This window comes from Episyrphus balteatus, chromosome 1, assembly GCF_945859705.1.
Source record: "Episyrphus balteatus chromosome 1, idEpiBalt1.1, whole genome shotgun sequence".
NCBI lineage: Eukaryota > Metazoa > Arthropoda > Insecta > Diptera > Syrphidae > Episyrphus > Episyrphus balteatus.
In genome coordinates, this window is record NC_079134.1 from 51,211,473 (window position 1) to 51,228,658 (window position 17,186).

Sequence of the window (17,186 nt, forward strand, 5' to 3'; positions counted from 1 at the left end):
AGAAACAAGCATCCGCGGATCCATATCTTTCGAGCCGTAGCGTAGTGCAAAGCTTCATTAAAAGAGGTAATAATATTTAAGTAAAATTTTTATTTTTTTTTAGGGCTAGTGTACTTCAAGCCAAAAAAAAATTTGGCTTCCACCATCAAGATCTTTCGAAGCAAATTATCCCCCCTTCCGTTTTTTCATACTGGCTGTTAGCGCTTTCTTCAAAGGAAAAATGAAGCCTTTTTCAATTTTAAAGTCAAACCTTTACTTTAAGGGGTAATAACACATTGTAAACCATGAAACCGAGCGTCATTTTCATCAGCGTATAAAACAAAGAAGAAATATTATTTTTTTTGGTGTTTGTTAAGTTTAATTAAGTATATTAATAGGTAACAGAATAGGCTAATGTTAAATTTTGTAATTATGTGAATTTTTTTAAATGGCGGTGTAGTTCAGGATGATAGCAAAATCCTGTGCTTCCATCGGGCCAACTAACTCCTACATTTTTGAACCTATCGGGCTGAAATTTTTTGTGTAGCTTAATAATACTATAGGCTATTGATTATGTAGTTAAGAAAGGAACTAAGACGTTCACGAGTTTTTATTGCAGGAATCGTTCAATGGGTTATAAAAGAACATAAAACCGCGGAGTGCTATTAAATGAGAGGGTGGAAACTGAAGATAGGGGTGCAAAGGCCCCCTTTTTGGTTTTTTCAATATACCTCGTAAGCCAAGCAAAATTTTGATATATTGTCTATACAACTTTTTGTAGAGAATTAAATTTCCAATTGGAATAATGTTTTTTAAAAATTGAAAAAAAAATTTCCATACCAAAATAGTCGAAACAATCATAAAAAAATATCAAAAAAATCGATTTTTTGAGATTTTTTGCTTTTTTAGTTGTACATTTTTTTTTGGGTTGAGATAGACATAAACATTGTTCTAAAGAAAAAAATAAGATTAAATTTCCTTCAAAATGCTGTACTCACTAAATTTTTTCATTGAAAATTGACCGAAATATGGCTATTTTAATCTATCTTTTTTTCGTATTTTTAGTTTTACTTAAGTAAAACAGAAACATTTGAGGGAAAGTACGATTACTTAAGCACTAAGAACTGATAATGAGATTTTGTAGAGGGGTTAAATACAATCATTGTTTACTATTTGAGGGAGGGTCAATGTCCCCCCGTTTTGGAGGGAGGGGCAATTTTCTAAAAAAAAATACTTAAAATTAAAAAAAATTATTAAAAAACAACGGCAACACTTACAGTTTTGGTTGATACTTTTTTCAAAAGCTAGAATTATAAACTTAATATTAATTTTAAAATGAAGTTATTTTAATCAATTCTTTTTGAAATACCCGATTTCAAAGTCAAAACTTGTAAAAAAAATGTTTAAAAAGCACATTGAGTACAATTTTCACAAAGACTGTGGACTTCAATACGACAAAGTAAACTGCCTTAATTGATTTCTTATCAAATCATGAAAATCATAATGTTCCTATGCCTTCTACTTTTTGAGAAAATTGAAAAATAGACAAAATACTTTCTTTATCGGAATCACTCGTTTATTTCAAAAAGAATTGATTAAAATAACTTAATTTTAAAATCAATATTAAGATTATAATTCTAGCTTTTGAAAAAAGTATCAATCAAAACTGTAAGTGTTGCCGTTGTTTTTTAATAATTTTTTTTAATTTTAAGTATTTTTTCTTAGAAAATTGCCCCTCCCTCCAAAACGGGGGCACATTGACCCTCCCTCCCATAGTAAACAATGATTGTATTTAACCCCTCTACAAAGTCTCATTATCAGTTCTTGGTGCTTAAGTAATCGTACTTTCCCCTCAAATGTTTCTGTTTTACTTAAGTAAAACTAAAAATGCGAAAAACGATATATTAAAATGGCCATACTTTGGTCAATTTCAATGAAAAAATTTAGTGAGTACAGCATTTTGAAGGAAATTTAATCTTCTTTTTTTCTTTGGAGCAATGTTTATGTCTATCTCAATCCAAAAAAAATGTACAACTAAAAAAGCAAAAAAACTCAAAAAATCGATTTTTTTGATATTTTTTTTATGATTGTTTCGACTATTTTGGTATGGAAATTTTTTTTTCAATTTTTAAAAAACATTATTCCAATTTGAAATTTAATTCTCTACTAAAAGTTGTGTAGGCAATATATCAAAATTTTGCTTGGTTTACGAGGTATATTGAAAAAACCAAAAAGGGGGCTTTTGCACCCCTATCTTCAGTTTCCACCCTCTCATTTAATAGCACTCCGCGGTTTTATCTTCTTTTATAACCCATTGAACGATTCCTGCAATAAAAACCCGTGAACGTCTTAGTTCCTTATTACCTTGTTTTTTTCGACATAATCAATAGCCTATATTCCCTAGTGAAGTAAGGATTTTTTTGAAATATTAAAATTTAAAGATTTTATGGTCTTTTTTTCACCGAATTTTGTTTTTGGAATAAAATAATTTTTTCAAACTAATGCAATTTCTTTAAAAATCAATATTTCAAAAAAATTTCCTCGCACTTTATTTGTTTTAACAAAGGTGTACAAAGGTGATCTGCTTAATATTTTTCAACAATCTCTCAGCAATTGCGTGAGATAGTTCGTCACAGCACTAGCTTTCAACAGATATTTGAAGCCTTCAAAATGAAGCAAGAATGTTTTTAGAATTGCCAGATCTCCTCAGTGCATTGCAGCGGACTACACACAAATTAAAATTAAAAACCCAGGTGGCCAGTTTGTTTCTCGCCATAGACGCCTAAAGAATTTTTATTTAATGAATGTTCAGGTAAGGGTTCTTTTAATTTCAAGTTCCTATTTTAGGTTCAAAACAATTAATTCTTACTTTTTACGCACAGAAACTATTTAAACTTAATGATTAAACATGGTAAAAATAGAACTGTTAAGTAAAAACGTTATCAACCTCTTATGCAACAGCTCAACACTGTGAAGAATCCAGGACGTTACTGAGGACCACGAACAATTAAGGGGTCAATATTGTTACATTTTCTTCATGACTCCTTTTTATATAAATCTACTCTTGCATGCGTTCAGGTGTGTTATTTATATTTTTGATGTTTATTTTCTCGTCTCAATCAAGATACGAATACCTTTTCACGACTTTTTGATATGTCAGTTATACTTCCCGTGATTGTATATTTCTGAGTCATCCTGTAAATTTTTCACAAGTATTTCTAGACGCAAACAAATATGTTTATTTAGTTGGTGATAATTTTGTTAAAAGCCGCCATAAGTCGCCAGTTGATGTTGGGTGTTGGAATACAAATAAGTTCAGTCAACAATAATGAATGCACTCATTAGCACCTCTAGAGTCAGAAGAGTAGGTAAACATAAGAATTCCAATGGTATTTACGATCTCCAAGGAACTTCTAACTCCTTAAGCCAATACACACATCTTCAGCAAACTAAAATTTTCATATATCATCTGCCAATGTGCATAAAGATAACTTGGCCGCAGCAGTTGCAACACAAAAAGGGCATAACTTCAATTCTCGCCGCATATATTTCAAGAGTTTCTCAAGTAGAATAATGCATGATCTGTAATAGCAATTAACGCCGTCGAGATTCTACCATTCCTCTGATGAAGATTGGAGAACATTATTTGTAAATGTTTTTTTTGTTTTTTAGTGGCGGCTGTGCCTTTTTGTATCCGAAAATAGATTTGCACAAACTTAATGTTGCCTTGAGTCGGCTCGGCTGTATATTTTAGACTTTTACACACGTTTTGCATTGGACATGGGCATTTTGGTCTTAAATTAGAGCATCGTTTAAGTGTTTAGGCTGATTAATTAGTGCAGTGCACCACAGTCTCTAAACCAAACAAACAAAAATCTTCAACCATCTCTGAGAGCATACAGAGACTATCCACTCTATCGGATGGAAATCATGATGATTCACTTTTTTTTTCTTGTATTTTTATTTGTTTTCCGCAATTCTGAGCTCAAAACTTTTAGTCACCTCTATTTTCAGGATGAAGTGGCATTTTAAATGTGTAAATGTCGTAAAAGTAGTCCGATATTTATAGTCTTTAAGGTAAAAGATCGCTGTGACTGATGAAAGATTTTCGGAAGGGAACTTCATTATTTTGCTTGTGTCGTTGCATGTGGTGGCGTTTAATTGCGTATTTGCGGTGAGTTGTTCTAATTTATTCACAAAAAAAAAATAAAGAAATGGAAAAAGAAGCGACAACAAACAGATTTAGATCGATGCTCTGTGAATAAACATTAAAAAAGTTTTTGGAAATGTAAAAGGGTTTCGAAATTTCGCTATGAATTTCTTAAAGTTATTAGGTTGAAAGTTTAAGTTTAATAATAATTTAGCGTAGTAAATTTTTTTATAAGAAAATGTAGTTTCGATATAATTGCAAAATAACATAATCGTACTACAGTTATTCAAGTGACATGACGGCGAAATTTAGCGTGTTTTACCTTCAATCAGCGATCCCTAGACCATGGATGACTCCATCGGCAATTTGTCTTGGCCCCTTTTCTGACCATCCCTTTGTATTGTTCCTGCATTCTTAGAACGATTTTGAGCGCTAATGTCTACTGAATTCTGTAGCGAAGTGCTCAAAGTCTACTGTGGTGCAGAAACTGTGGCAGCGATCTGAAAGAAATTTTCGCCGACAGCAGCCTATAAAATTTCTTGCCCCTCTTAAAATTCTAAATAAACATACATTTTCATTTTGCACAGTACATTACTCTAGTCTAGTTCTAGCATCGTTGCCAGATTCCACGATTTTTCGTATTTCTTCCGATTTTTGGAGCTATTTACGATTGCCCGATTTAATGTTTAAAGTTTAGGTTTTCTCCCGATTTTCAACTCAAAAAAGTATTTGCATACCTTAATCGTCACTTTTTTCATAGAAACATTTAAAATTTTGTTTAAAGCTAACAGAACTTCACTTAAACGTTTTAAAAATTCCTTTCGTTTAATTGGTGTTCTTATTTTTAACAGTTTTTGGTTTAAATCTACATATCTGTTTCATTCGCTATTTGTTTATATAAAATGGAAAAATATTTTAAAAGAATACGTGAGTACCAAAAAGGGTCATTCCGCAATTCATTATCGACAGGCGACATGACGTCAATCACTTAAAAGCGATAATCAATTTTTATCAGACGATATTGTTTTGACGATTGATTAAATTAATTTAATGCAAAATATTTTTTGTATAAGTTTTTTATTTTATCTAGGTAAGTTAAAAAAAATGGAACAAATTAATTAAACACTTATATTAAGTTCTCTACGCTGTCTAAAACAGAAATTTATCTACTTTTTTCAACATTTTATACCCAATTCCTGTTTGGGTGTTCTAGATTTATTTTTGAAGATTCTCAAACTGTGATGTGGCAAAAAATGTTGACAAGACTAGGGATGGGCTTAACTGCTACTTTTGGATAACCGTTACTACCTGTTATTGCTACTTTCCAATAACAGGTATAAATACCTGTTACTGAAATAACAGTTAGTAATACAATTTTCACTAAAGAACGAGAGTGCAATCTCATTATTTTGAGAATGATATTTAATAAGAGCAGAAAATTATCTGAAATTGTGGCAATTTAAGTAGTTATAAAATGCGTATCTTATGCAAAATATAACTAAAACCTGAAATTGTTTTTTTTCTGTAATTATAATGAAACCATTAATTATGGATACCCAAAATTACAGGTATAGAAATATTTCTTACAATAACAGGTTTTGGGGAAAACGACGAAATTTTGGTATTAATTTTACATTTTCTCATTTTTCGTATGTAAAATTATACCAAAAATAACAGGTATAGAAATATTTCTTACAGTAACAGGTATTGGGGAGAACGACGAAATTATTAAAGAGATTTGATTAGTATTATGCTTTAAAAAAGTGATGAATGACTTACATATTTGGTAGAGTCAAGTTTTTTGACTCTTCTCCTCTCCGACTGTTTACTATTTACTATATCTTCTTGACATCATTTTCAAAGAAACAAGATTATCGCTCTTAGGTTTTCGTTATCAATAAATATGAATCCTAGGGTAAATAAAACATACAAAATGAAAAATTACAACAATCCTGGTTTGTTGTTTAAAGTGCTTATCTTTTTTGAAAAATTTGGCGAAGCTCTTTTAAAAAAGTTCATCTTCTTATTGGTTGCTTAGGTGCTGAATGCTGTTGCTGACAAACGGTAAAATAACGATACTTTTTAATTGCTCTAATTTGACAGAAATAAAGGCGGGATCAACAAAATTGGGCTCTTTTTGAGACTGTCTTTTTCTTTTCTCTTTCTAATTTCTAAGTTGGTGAAAAAAACAAACCAAGATCATAAAATAGCTGCGTTCCTTTGGAAACATTTATTGAACTACTTTTTCAATACAGTAAAAGTATCTGAAAGCAACTTTAAGTACTAGCAGAGAGCAGTTTATTATATAAGCAGTAAATGCCCACAAAGGAACGTCGGTAATAATTGAGGAGCGACTTTCCAAAACCGGATACAAACACTTTTTGTCATTTCTCAAATCTGATATATCAAAAAATCGAAAAAAAAAACTAAATGATAAATTGTGATTTTTCATACGATTTTCAGATTTTGCCTGTCTTTTGTGTTAACTTGGTGATTAAACTAAGCAAAGCATTTGAATGTAAAGAAGAGATCTACATACTTAGTTTTAAAAAAGTGTAAAGTGATTTTATCCCCTTTTGAAAAGTCACTCCTCAATTATGAACTAAATTCTTGATTTAAGCCAAGTACGCAGAACGAACTAAATTTAAGCTAGCATACAAAATTCTCTCCAAAATTAAGCCGCGTTTAAATGTTTTTCAGAATATTAGCAGAGTTGTGTTTGGCTTAAGCTTTAACCCTAGTACGCAGCTGAAGCGAAACAAAAAATTTTGAAGTCTCCAATCTCAAAAGCGAACACGTTAACGAAAAAATACCATCGGGTAATAGAGCAAATTAAAAATAATAAAAATACAAATAAAAAAATTCAAGAAAAACATCAGAAAATAAGTTTTAGAGCAAAAAAAAAATTATTATAAGTTCCTTGATAATTTTGAGTAAGCAGATAATTTCCGAGTAACAGGTATTATATGAGCATTTGTGTTTTTAACAGATTATTCGCCTGAACTAAAAGTATCAAAGATGAATTTTATCAAAAGAAACAGGTATTATAAATTCCTTGATAATTTTGAGTAAGGAGATCATTTTGATCCGAATAACAGACACTATAGGAGCGTTTGTGTTTTTAACAGATTATTTGCCTGAACTGAAAGTATCAAAGAGGAATTTTATCAAAAGTAACAGGTATTAAAAATTCCTTGATAATTTTGAGTAAGGAGATCATTTTGATCCGAATAACAGGTACTATAGGAGCGTTTGTGTTTTTAACAGATTATTTGCCTGAACTGAAAGTATCAAAGATGAATTTTATCAAAAGTAACAGGTATTAAAAATTCCTTGATAATTTTGAGTAAGGAGATCATTTTGATCCGAATAACAGGTACTATAGGAGCGTTTGTGTTTTTAACAGATTATTTGCCTGAACTGAAAGTATCAAAGATGAATTTTATCAAAAGTAACAGGTATTAAAAATTCCTTGATAATTTTGAGTAAGGAGATCATTTTGATCCGAATAACAGGTACTATAGGAGCGTTTGTGTTTTTAACAGATTATTTGCCTGAACTGAAAGTATCAAAGATGAATTTTATCAAAAGTAACAGGTATTAAAAATTCCTTGATAATTTTGAGTAAGGAGATCATTTTGATCCGAATAACAGGTATTATAGGAGCGTTTGTGTTTTTAACAGATTATTCGCCTGAACGGAAAGTATCAAAGATGAATTTTATCAAAAGTAACAGGTATTATAAATTCCTTGATAATTTTGACTAAAGAATGGTACGCTGCTCGCGCTAAATTTTAGCTCCCATACAAATTATCGAAAATTTTTAGCGGAGATAAAATGGATCCCATACAAGTTATCGATAACTTGTATGGGAATTTTATCTCAGCTAAAATTTAGCGCGAGCAGCGTACCAGGCTTAAGCAGATAATTTTGATCCGAGTAACAGGTATTACAGATTATTACCGATAAAATTAATTTTTTGTGTAGGATAAGAGAAAGTTGTTTAGATAATTAGTAGGTATTTTTCATTTTATTAACCTTCTTATTACCGAAAATTTTCTTGGATTGCAAAAAAAAATAATTTAATTTAAATTTATTTAGATACTGAAAATATTAACTGTTATTTCAGTAACAGGTATTTTCCCTGATGAGTAGCAAGTTGTTATTGCTACTTTCCAATACCTGTTATTCAATACCTGTTACTGAAATATCAGCCCATCCCTAGACAAGACCGTAGTGATAGAGTTTCGTGAAGCAAAAAACGGACAACCACATTAACGATTTATCGTTTTGTCGATTTTATTAGTTCAAAAATTACGGAACGACCCCCCATTTCAAACCTCAAAACATCTCAAAACGATAAACAAAATCTATAACAACAAACAATAAAGGTTCTGTTATATTTAAAATTTGGTTTTCTTAAATTTTTACTGATTCCCCGATTTTCCCCGATTTTTGATGTGGTAAACTCCCGATTTAAAAAAATATTTTATGGGAACACTGAGTTCTAGGTTCCCTGGTGTATGGCAGACGTGATTCGTCTCTCCTAAAAAATCACAAAAGTTCAACAGAGTTCAAAACAAATAATCAAGTTTCCCAGCCGTAATTTATTATTAAGTAAGGAAGCCATTTTCAAGCAATAAAGCCCTTTGCCCAAGAACCACGAAAATTCATGGGGAATAGGTATGGAATGGATATATAGGAAACAAACTGTGCTGCACTCTTTAATAATTTAATTTCAAAATCAAACCAAAAACTCTATTCTGCTTTTGAACTCATTGTACCACTATCTAGTAAAAAGTTCAATAAAATAGAATACAAAAATATTAACATAAGTTTCCTTCTCTACTGCGACATAAGCCTGAACAATACAACAATCTTTAAAATAGCCCGGAAATAACTTCTTTTTCAAATGCTAATTCCATCATTACATCATTTGAGAGAGATAGGCATAACTTAACGTACACTTCATAGATTTACATGATTCAATAGATCATTAATCAATTCTATTATAACATAGAAAGGTACTTTGTTAGAGATATTCAAACAAAAAAGTACCTTAAAAAAAATTGCCAGATCATCTGCGACTTTTGTATTCCCTCCACTTCTATGGACCACCGAGACTGACATGGACAATTACGTTCAAGCATCAATTACACTCTATAAACGGCCAATATTGGCCTTATCGAATTGCTATACAAGCAGGTTAATACTCTTGAAATATTATACAGTATATATCAGTCTAAAATTATTACAATCGGAGACAAAAAAAAAATAAATGTCTGGTTTTTTTGAAAGTCAAACTGGAAAAAAATGTTTATTTTTTTTTTTGTTTTGTTTGATGAAATTCAAAGAATTATGTTCGTTGCCGAGATGCAATGCGATAATGTAACAAAAGGCCACCACACCACAGTAATTAATCTTAACTCATTCAATGGCTCTTTGATACCCTCTTTAATAAGCTGATATATCTACGCCAAAGGCATTGAATTGAAATTGGAAGGAACAACACCAAAAGGCAACACAGAGACACGACAGACGACAACATATCGCTCAGATTCGAATTGAATGAGGAGGAATCTTAAGTGATTCTATTTTTGAAGTGACCGATAAAAACTTTAGAAACACCACCATAAAATTATTTGTCTTCTTTGTCGATGTCAAACAAACGTACGTGCTTTTAGGTTTGCTCAAAATTTCTTGCCTAACATCACATACTTTCATTCTCTACTGGTACATGTACTTTACTTTTACCATGCCATTGGTATATCGTTCATCTTAAAGTTGGACGCCTGTCTGTCCAGGTTTTGAGAAATATTTCGTGCGTAACGCACTACTTAGGTTGGGAGAACAAGGTACCAATATACAATCTTTAACCAACAATGGTTTGGAATGTGAGTCTTTGGTTTTAGCTCTTTAAATGAATACACTGCGTTTTGGGTAGGGGAAAATGGAGTTAAAAGTTGGTTCGATCATTGTTGCAAATGCATTTAAACTGGAGACCAAGTCGAATGGGTGAAAAGTGTACTGAAATATTTTTTTTTTGATAGAAGAGGAGAAGAAATTTCTAATAGCTCAGCGGAAACAACGAAGCGATAAGTATAAGCATTGACATTTCCGTCCTTTTTGATTCCGCATTTCAATGGGTATTTACCGTTTATTTGATCGTAAGGTTCTGACTGTGGTCAACTTATATTAAAAGTGACTTCGCAAGGTTTACATTATATAAACCAACTATCCATGGTAACATTTTTGTTTGAACCATGAATTTTTTTTACTAGTTCTTTTACATAATATTCACCAAGAGTCAGGTTGCTAATGTTGGACCGCTTTCTTTCCCAATTAGGGCATCCCATCTACCATATACTTAGTACCACTGTCGTATAACATAACCGTTTTAAAACCATATTTGGCAGGTTTATTTCAAATATACATATGTATATCCTGAATGAACATTTTCCAAGAAAAGCTAATAGCTGCTCATCAACTGTCAAACAGGGACCTTCAAGAATGTAATTTTCGCGACATTTTTTGATGAATATATCCCATATTTTTCTGATTGGAGCAAATTTTTCATAAGAGATTTGTCCGACGGTGGAAACAGCACTGTTATCGAGTTAGACCTTTTTCATCGAAGGAACGGTTTTGAGCATTAGGGCAGACTCAAGCACATGGAAGTCAAAAAAGATACCATCCTATTCAAGATTCTCCTTGCATCTTCAGGCGTCGTAGGCGAGGCAGCAACCGTTAAGAATTTAAAACCGGAAGCTACCCCAGAAGTTCCATTAACGTTATTGGGACGGCAGACTGCTAGAGGATATAGTTGGACATTATAAATTGTTGATCGTTTTCCTATTTTGGTTTCTGGAAAAGGAATAGACCAACTTCTCGCAGTAGCGTTACCGAAGATCAGTTCTGGTACTCGTGAGACTATCGCAAATGATGAGGCAGCTGTTGAATGCGACATGTATGCTTCTTGAAAAAAATGGAGAAGGACATTCTACGACTGGCATGCCGTCCTCACATACACGGGATCATGTTGGAAGCAGGGGTCACGAAATCACTGGACCATCAGCGGGATCAGAAATTCTTATTCTAAAATTTAAGAAACAGCCATCAATGGGAAAATATTGCCTTTTCCAACTTAACCGCAAGAGTTTCACACTCGAGATGACTACAATGAACTTCGGGAACTGACAGTTATTTTCTTGGGAGGAATTTATTAAAAAGTAATGTCATTTAAAGTTCCAGCTGCATTACACTACAATCTACTCTCTAAGGATATGGATGTTTTGGAGTCAGTTTAAAATAACAAAGAGAGAAGAACAAGGAATATTCGATTTTTTCCTATTTGTTGTGAGATGCTACGTAAAGGTCTGGAATTAACTTCAGCTCCACGAAATAATCTAGAACTACTAAAAACCTTGGAAATCATAAGAAAATAAATGAAATTGTTTCAAAAATTTCTCTCCAAAAGATTCTTGGGGCACCTCTGGTACCTGTCGGAAAAACTTCTCGCTTTTCGATTTTTCGATGATGCAGTCTTCAATGAAACAAAGGAAGATGGTTTCAGCCCCAGAATTAGAGGAATCCCTTAAAACGAATAACTGTTGACATTGGTAATTTTTAGACCACAGGGTTGGAAGATTTTGTAAGCTCAAAGACTCGCCAGTTCTTTATATGTAACTGAATTTGCCAGAATGGAAGGAACATACAATTTACCGCCGAGTCCAATCGGATGAGCAGAGATGCTTTTTTAAGACAAAGATACTCTTAGATGCTTTGTCAAGTTCTCGCTAGAGGCAGTACCCCTGAATCGAACCCAGACCTCGAGCGCCATCGCGCCACGGTGTACACCTTTTTTTTAAATAAAAACTACATTTTTAGCTATTTTTTATGCTGCCCAATATTTTTGTTTGTGTTCCATACAAAATTTTACCCGTTTATACCCTATGTTACACAAAAAATTTCTCAGTACGGGAGATACAAATTGTTCGTCGTTTAGGTACTGAGAAAACACCCTCGTCTTATGGGCTCCGACGCGACGCGGTGACGACGAATTTTATTGACTCCTTTTGCTCCTCAAAGAGTGTGTAGATTCCTTCGCACGAAGAATAAGCGAAGCTATTATAAAGGAATGTTTCTGTTTATTCTAAGTCACCATAGTTGTAGTCTCGCACAAAGGACCGCTCATTCCTTTTCTCATCAACAAAAAAAAAACTACATATGTACGTCTCTGATCTCGTTGACAAATTTTTAGCTACAAAGGTGCATGATGAGATGACAATAAAGTGTAAATTGGAGAGGCTCGCCCCCTCCAATAAAAATTCTAGCAATACACTAACTCACCCCAAATTGTTGCCCTTAAGTGCTTCCTTAAAGCACGAACATGATTCCCAATTCTATTAACTTGACAAAACAATATCATTATGTTGACTGAGTCATAAAACTCGAAACTTAATTAGTGTTGCAGCATTTTTGAAGACCATTTGGCTTCCATTTAATTTTCGAGAAGGAGGAGTAGATTTTTCTTACCAACGAAAACGAAGAAGAGGAACTCATTAATGCTCCACTAAGATTGGGATTTCTTCTTTTATAGGCGACACATTATGTGTCAAGTGGTTTGGAATTTAAAGATACACATTATTTTTTTTTTTTTTTTCAAAAAATACTTGTCCCGAGCTGTGTAAATGACTTGTTTTTTTCTCGTTTTTGTAATTCTTTATAGCAGAGTGGGGCAGAGTTCACGCATCCGAAATTAAGTGGAGAGAAATATTTCGCAACTGGCTTTCGGGATTGTTGTTGAGTCGGTCCCGATTTGGTTTGGTCCACACCGCGTGGCCCTCTAAATACTCTTACTCGGCTGTGGTGATTTATGAATTCAGTTTGCTTTTAACATATTTGTTGGCATGATGATGTCTTTTCGAGAGCAACGTTGAAAAAAAAATCCACTTAGAAGATTTTAAGATTTACGAGTTGTTTCTATTTCGTTCGTGATACATTTTTTCTTCTTGTGTTTTTTTTTTTGTTTTATTAAATTTATTTATGTATTAAAAGTTATTGGCGGGCCATATGTAAATTTATATTTTGATTTGAAAAAAAAAAGTTACTACTTGTGGGAAAAATGGGTTTGGAAATGAATTAATAAGAAATTGTGCAGGCTTTTAAGATATTTGTGTTCTATAGTATAGTAAAACTTGAATAAGCAAATGAGTTTTGTGGCACAAATATTTAATTTTATCTTGGAATTCAATTTTTACTTAAAATTTATGAAATTACAGAATGGATTTTTACATTTACATGACAAGGAGATAAAAATATAGATGCCATAATTTCTTGTTCACAGGGAATTTGTTAATTTTGTATAATGGTTTAGTTAAGTTAAGAGAGCTTGTAAATTTATTCTTTCCCATTATTTGGAGTCTCTCGTCGAATATCTGATCTGCTATATGTATAAAGATGAGCTGAGTAGTAACGCATTTAAGACCCGCTGTAGTTCAACGGAATAGTTAAAAAGATTCTTATAAGTTGACATTTGATTTTTTCGCAAATCTTACGAATTTTCCAAATATTCTATTTTTACTAATGGAATTAAGACCCATTTATAAACCTTCATATAAATCTAATATTGAATTTTTCAGTTTCAACTTATTCAAGACAGCAATCATAGGAGTGAAATCATTGCATTTTACCTTGTAAGACTCCACTTCATCATTCTTGTCTTAAGATTCCAAAGATGAGTCGCAACTTAAAAGAACTCGGGTTGAAAATTTCTCGGAAGTAGTGTAAAACTGTACTGACCTAGAAAGAACCAAGCCTTAATTGGTCAAACTTACTAAAATATTAATGACTTATTATTGTGAAAACTAATTTACCATTTGTTTAGGTAAATGCAAAATCCAGAAATGAGCCATGGAGGAAGAGAGTAGTTAAGCCCTGATAAAGAAATTTTAATAATCGTGTATTACAATTACAAATGGCCAATAGCGAGGGAGCAGAAAATTTCTAAAGTGAAATTTTCGATGAAAATTAATTTTCCCGGCGTCATTAATAAAGTTAATCACAATGAAAAGCTCGCATTTTCATCATACTAACCTTTTTATTTCAGGTACTATTGACGGAATCCACATTAAAGTCAATACATCATCTCACTATAAAGAAGCGTATTATAACCGCAAAAAATACAAAAACATTTTAATGCAAGCTATACCTAGTTGATGCGGATAAGAAGTTTATTGAACCTGATGCAATGCATGATACTGTTCAGAAAACTATACATTTTCACAAGATCACAGAGCAGCCAAATCTCATTGTAACAGATCCACTACTCGGCGATTCAGCCTAGCCTGATAAATATTAGATTCTTAATAACAACCTTTAAGGCCATCAATAACACGGTGTTACAAAAATGAGGTTTTAAAATATACGCGGGCGGAGACCTATCACGTTTTGTAGAGCTAGTCGCACTGATTACGAAACGGTTTTTAAAAACTCCCTAACACCCCCAAACTGCCCCTCCCACCTAAACGGGAGGAGATAGACCTCCCAAAGAAAAGAATTTTTGTATTGAACTCTACAAAAACCCGTTATTAAATCCTGGCGCCCAAGTTATCCTACTACGTGCCATTTTTGTTCTAGGTATGTATACCTAAAAGTTAAAATTTCTTTATCTGGGTTGAAATCGTAAAATTTTTGTTTTCTAAGCCAATTTTAAACCGATTTTCATAAAAAATACCTCGTTTGATTTGGAAAAAAATATTATTTTAGAATATATTTTTGAAACAGCATGTTGTTAAGAAAATATATAGTTTAATTTGATGTTGAAGTTGGCTAAATGACGAAAAAAATGGAATTTTTGAACTTTGACAATGGGCGAAGGTAAAAAAAAACGTTTTTTGCCCCTAACTCCAGATTTTGGGGGTGTTAGTAGGGTTGGCAACTTTTTTAACAAGGAATAGAGTATATTTCGTTTCAGAGACGAAAAAAAAGAGTACATTTGAAAAAAGAAGAGTACCATTTATTTCAAGTCTTGAAAATGTATTTTTTTTTTTGCTTCTTACAGTACATAACAATTTTTTGTTGTTTTTAAAATATGTGTATGACTAAACGTTCAAATTTAAAATTCATATACATTAAGAGTTCATTTTTGATCAATTTCAACGAAGCCCTATTCGTCTCCTCTCGCCACTTCATATTCAAGACCGAAAATACTCTCTCAGTGAATGCTGAAGTGGCAAGAACAGATAGAATATGGCTTACAATTTTTGCTGTTATCAATATAATTCATCGAAATAAAAATGTATAAGAAGGTTAACTCAATTTTAAATACCTTGATATTTTACAAGAAAAAATCTAATATTTTCAGGTCTTAAACAAAACAAAGTAAAATAGAGAACAAAATTTGAATTAAACAAATAGGTCGTACTAAAACAACGACAAAAATTATAGTGTTTTGTACTCTCTAAATTACAATTGTTCAAATTTAGAAATTATAAGGTCGAATATTTTAAGCCTGGTTCTTTTTTTCATTCAATTCTATCTTTAGGAATATGAAAGTTATCCAGCAATTTGTAAACGTTAAAATGCTTATGTTTATGTTTTGGTACTGATTGGGAATAAAAAAAAAAGAAATAATTTTCAATGGACTGTATATGGTTTTATTTGTTGTAAAAAAAAATATATAGTTGAGATGACACAATTTACCAATTTACTTCTTAACAGCTTGAGCGATCGAATCCAAGTGAACGATGCTTGCAAAAAATTCAACTTACAATGCACAAAAGAATATGGCAACAAAAGAGAATGCAAGATTAACTTGAGTGAAAATGAATTAACTGTGTAACTGATATGGTGTGTGTGCATGAGTTTTAACATTAGATTTAAGTAGGCAAAAAATATAACTGGACAGTTTTAAATTTGTAGAAATAACATAGTGTATGATTTGAATGTTTGGCAAAATGTATAAATGATATTTTTTTTTGTATGAATTTAAGTATGAATGATTTTAAAGGTAAATTTGAATGAATTGATTGATTTAAATTAAAATAAATGAATTAAATGATTTTGATTGTTGATTAATCCTGAACATCCCGGCCCCCCTGGAACGAGTTTCAGGACATGGGTACAACTGCCAGCTTGGTGATTGCTCGAACAAAGGTTCCACCACTCGTTTTTACGGTTGCAACTCGTACTCGACCATCTGTACCTAGAGTTGTTGCTGTAATTTTGCCAAGTAGCCACTTTGTTGGCGGAAGATTTGGCTCCTTTATTATGACAAGGTCCCCTGGTTTTAGGTTTGGGGTCTGCTGCTTCCACTTTGGCCGTTCTTGAAGCGTGGTGATATATTCCATGTGCCACCGTTTCCAAAACCCTTGTACCATATTTTGAAGGTGATTCCAGTGTGAGAGTCGATTTATTGGCGTGTTTAAAGTGGTTGGCTCCGGGACAGCGGTAAATGGTTCACCTATAAGAAAATGAGCTGGAGTTAGAGGGTTTAAATCTTGATCTGATATAACACAAAGAGGACGAGAATTCAGAACAGCTTCGATCTGAGTGAGAACAGTGTACAGTTCTTCAAATGTAAGAATCGTTGCTCCGACGACTCGTCGAAGGTGAAACTTGACGGACTTCACCCCAGCCTCCCAAAGGCCACCAAAGTGGGGTGACGATGGTGGAATGAAGTGCCAAGCGATGTTGTCCTTAGCAAGTGACGTTGCAACATCTTCATTGTAAGCTTCAGATAATACCAACTTGTGCATCTCGTTGAGACATCGACGTGCGCCTTGGAAATTGGTTCCATTGTCCGAGTAAACATTCGAACAAAGGCCACGACGAGACACAAATCGACGAAAGGCGGCAAGAAACGCTTCGGAAGTGAGGTCACTCACTAGTTCGAGGTGGATGGCTTTAGTGGCCATACACACAAATAGGCATATGTAAGCCTTCGACGTCTTTGGATTGCGACCCCTGGAGAATTTGATGTTGAATGGCCCTACATAATCGCATCCAGTATGCGAAAAGGGACGACTTTGCGAGATCCTTTGCGACGGTAAATCAC